Genomic DNA, 4105 nt, shown 5'->3' with positions numbered 1-4105 from the left:
GCTAACACTCTCACGTAATAACTTTCTTTCCTACTACTAATGTATAATAATATCGTAATTTATTACTGACCAGCCGTGTTCAGCGGAATCTCACGTTTTTGTTTATTACGCTCTAATGTTAGAGATTGTCAGATGTGTTGTATAGTCTGTCCACATTTAATACTGGCTGGTAAAAGTTACGCGAATTTATTCTGATGAAGATTTTTTTTGTTTAAGCGTGTTTATTGTCAAGCAAAGAATTAAATTAATTAGAACTTGAATAATACATTTATTAAACCTTTAAATCTTCGTTGCTTTTTTTCTCTGCGACGTATTCTTAGTAAGTGGGTTGTTATATATTAAAGAATTTATTATAATTTTTTGAAATCTTAAAAGAACGCGTTATTAGTTTGTTTATAACAGAATATGTCTGTATTCACGATTTGTTCCATGTTGTAAATGACGATAGATTAGTCACCCAATGGTTACTGTATATAATGAAGATTGTTCCTAGGCGGTGCTTCTATTAAATTGAAACACAAATTAGCAATTAACTAAGTTAAATCTCATAATTTTATGACTGGAATTACGTTTAATGGTTGTGATTAAGGCATATGCAAATTCCTCCAGCGGCTGTTTGCTCGTAAATCTACAGAGTTGTCGATTGTAACTTTCAAGTAATCGACGTAATGATTGACGATAAATTCTTGTTTAATGATATAAATATTTCGATTTAGTTAATATTTGTGGGGTTTGTGTTCATTTAGAATTAACACGAGTTTATGCACTTATAAAAAATATGACTATCTTTATTTCTTAAACAGAATTTTTTTTATGACAGAAGGGGGCAAGTAAGCAGTTGGGACATCGAGGTGTTAATCGGCGACCATGAACTTCCGCAATACTAGAGAACCGCTGATGCGTTGCCTTCGAGATGGTGATACACTTGCTTCTAGTAGGACAATTATGTTATAGCGTAGGTAAAAAGCTTGTATTATTGTGTTTTAAATTTCCATTTCAGTATTATGAGAACACAGTCATTCAATTATACAGCTTGACTAGTTAATCGAAAAGGTCATCAATTAAAAAATTAAAGGCCGTTCAAAAAAACATTCACGAATAACCCCGATCCCCAACTGTGAGGAAATCATTAATTAGTTCAAGACAGTTAACTTAAATAAAAGAAAAAGTTCGAAACAGTCCCGGGCGCAACATAATTGGATATTACAATAAAAATATTGCATATCTAAAATAAGAATGAACAAACGAAGCATTCAATTTCGGTGCGCCTCATTTGTTTCTGTTTGTCTATGGTTTTCGTTTTTTTTTCTAACCTCCTTGCTTCCACGCTGCTCATCTAATATGAGAAATGATATATAATTTATTATACCAATTTAAGGTGCTTAGTACACTTTTATTTATGATGAAATTTAGATATATACCCTTAGGGTTGTCGGCGATTAATTCAAATATATTTTATATTGACCAGGTTCAAAATAATTTACCAAATCACAGATAACAATCAAATGAAAAACTCAGATAGCGATGATAAGATTATTAAATTGTTAATAAAATGTCAATTGCTATTGAAAATAATACAAAGAAAACAATTTTTTATCTATCCTTCATTGAAACAGGTGTGCTAAAATATTATTTCACATCAACCTGCCCTTATCCCTATCGAGGGTCGGCACAGTATGTACTACTCCTCCATACATCTCTATCAGCCGTCATATCCGAGTCTACCCCCTTCCTACGCATGTCCTCTTTCACAGAGTCATTCCATACGTTTTTTGCTAAAATATTATTTAATTTCTTTAATTATATTTAAAGAACAGGGATATTAAATATTTGTCTCTCTCGGAGTGCAACAGAGTAAGAGCCCCCGCACACTAAATACTTTTAGCCATTTTTAGACAGTATGAGCATGTAATCGGCGTAATGTGCGCAACTTCCATGCTCATAATGATTAAGTGCACGATAAGGCGGGTAAAGGTCTCTAAATCGTAGTATTAGAAAAACAATACTTTTTGTATTTGTAAAGTGACATGTATAACCTAGAAATACGGGGAATATTATGTTCTCCTAATATGGGAATATCCGTGGGAACATAAAACTTGTGTAACGACACATCTTTAAATTGTAATTATAAAATTCACTTTTAAATAATGAAGTTGTTAATGGCATGCAAAGAAATTAAATATTATTATAGAATAATCAGAAAGTCATATTAATATTACTGGGCTAATGTATATCCCACTAAGGTGTAAAGCTTAGCTTCCCACGTTATTGCAGATTAAAATACCGAGTGACACAAATAATTGTGTCTTAGGTATATCATTTACAAAGTAATAACATGGTCAACACAAATTTATTATTAGGGAACGTACCCATACTACGTGACACGCTTAGGGGGGGGGGGGCTAGGGGAGCGGAGTCTTTAAAATACTACGGTCAGTCACAGGAGCGAGGGGGGGGACAGATTTTAGTCACGTAGTCGTTACTTGTTGTTTTTCATAATACATAATTCACTAGTAATTCAAGTATGCATGCAGTCTTATGCTATAAAGAACAGTATAGGCCAATTTTTTTTTTCAATATTTTCCTGTGAAATTATTAAAAATCAAAATTATGAATTACTACGTAAAAACTAAAGGGGTAGGGGTGTGTCTTGGCATGTACTATGAGTGGTCACCGAGGTTAAGTAGGGGTCGAAAAAACTAAAAAAAAATAGGTTACGTAGTATGTATATGTTCCCTTACTACGATAGCAATATGTAAATGAACTTATTAAATTATCATATAGATATTAATTATCAACTCTGAAACAGATATTAATGTAATAACAATTCGAAACGTCGAAAATCAATTGTCTTCGGAATTGAACCCAGAATTTATAGTAGGTACTCCAACAACTAAACTTATACCTATTTCAATAATGAACAGTAATAAATATAGATAAAAATGTACATAATAGGAAAGGAAACGATAACGTAATTCAGTTCGAAATTAATTTAAAATTATCAATTACATGTTTAACAATTACCTTGTTATTAAATAACATCCTGTTTACCAATGATTGATTGTAAAAAAGAAAATATAAAACTGTTTGAAATTAAGAAAGGTAAGTCTGTAGTCGTGATGTTGAAGAGTACCTCTAATAAGTTGTGCGGGGAGCACCGTAAATCATTATGGCGCTTCTTGATATTTATTGGAAGGGATTTGATTGATGGCAACTCTTCTCGTAAGGCCGGGAGATTATCGGCTGTTTAAGGGTTAAGCTGCAGTTGAACGCGTAATGCGGCAATTATGCATGGATCCACCTTTGATACGATCTGAATGATAACTTACATTGATGTGGTGTTGCCTTTACATTATATCTACTTCTGGGAGCATGAGGTATCATAGTAGGGACTAGACACATCCTATATGTCTAAATAAACATTGGTGTTGTAGGTTTATAAAAAATTTACCTTACATTTTTTACGTAAGACTCACTTTTTTCTTTACATTTACAGCCTTTCTCGGCAAACTAGAGAGCACTAACTATGTATTTGAACTCGACTGATTTAGACTGACAATAACTTTCTCTCAATTATAGCTGCCTTGTTATGAACAGAGACATTAAGTGAAGAATGTTTATTAGAATGTGTAGAGTGCTAAGGCAATAATTAAGCATGTAAATCAACGCTATTATTGCCAATAATTTTAACGATTTCTATCGCCGATTAGTTATCGATTCGATACGAGACATTGTGACTTTAGTAACGAGTAATTTCGATTATATGTTTGAATACGTACTAGTTAGCGAATAATCGTAGAAATAGTCTCTCTATTTTATTCTTCACTTTGCTATTTACATTTTCATATATAAATCGATTAAAGTCTTCAAAAAAGTTATAAAAGTGTACAAAAGATAATGACCCTAATCGATGGTCTGACAAGCGATGAACGTTATCGATATTTTGTTTTCATGTCCACATCGAGTTGGGGGGAGCAAGCGTATCGATTAATTATGAGAATTGATTATCTGTGGGCGGCGCTTCACTAACTAGTCCGGCCGTTTTCGTGTTTGTTTAATTACTTTTAAATACGCCTCTGCGACCGTACAGCCGGCTAGGCAATAC

At 32.9% G+C, this 4105-nt stretch overlaps 1 long non-coding RNA gene across 1 annotated transcript; it reads left to right on the top strand.

Annotated features, from left to right (window-relative positions):
• Positions 1 to 620: 620 nt before the first annotated feature.
• Positions 621 to 1321, top strand: LOC106127571 (uncharacterized). The gene is made up of 3 exons (XR_001228411.1): positions 621 to 730; positions 821 to 916; positions 1001 to 1321. It is a non-coding gene; the product is annotated as an uncharacterized LOC106127571 (long non-coding RNA).
• The last annotated feature ends 2784 nt before the right edge of the window (positions 1322 to 4105 follow it).

The sequence above is a fragment of the Papilio xuthus genome, unplaced genomic scaffold (assembly GCF_000836235.2).
Source record: "Papilio xuthus unplaced genomic scaffold, Pxut_1.1 DF824655.1, whole genome shotgun sequence".
Taxonomy (NCBI): domain Eukaryota; kingdom Metazoa; phylum Arthropoda; class Insecta; order Lepidoptera; family Papilionidae; genus Papilio; species Papilio xuthus.
The sequence above is the reverse complement of the archived record's forward strand: the minus strand, read 5'-3'. Positions and strand labels throughout refer to the sequence as shown.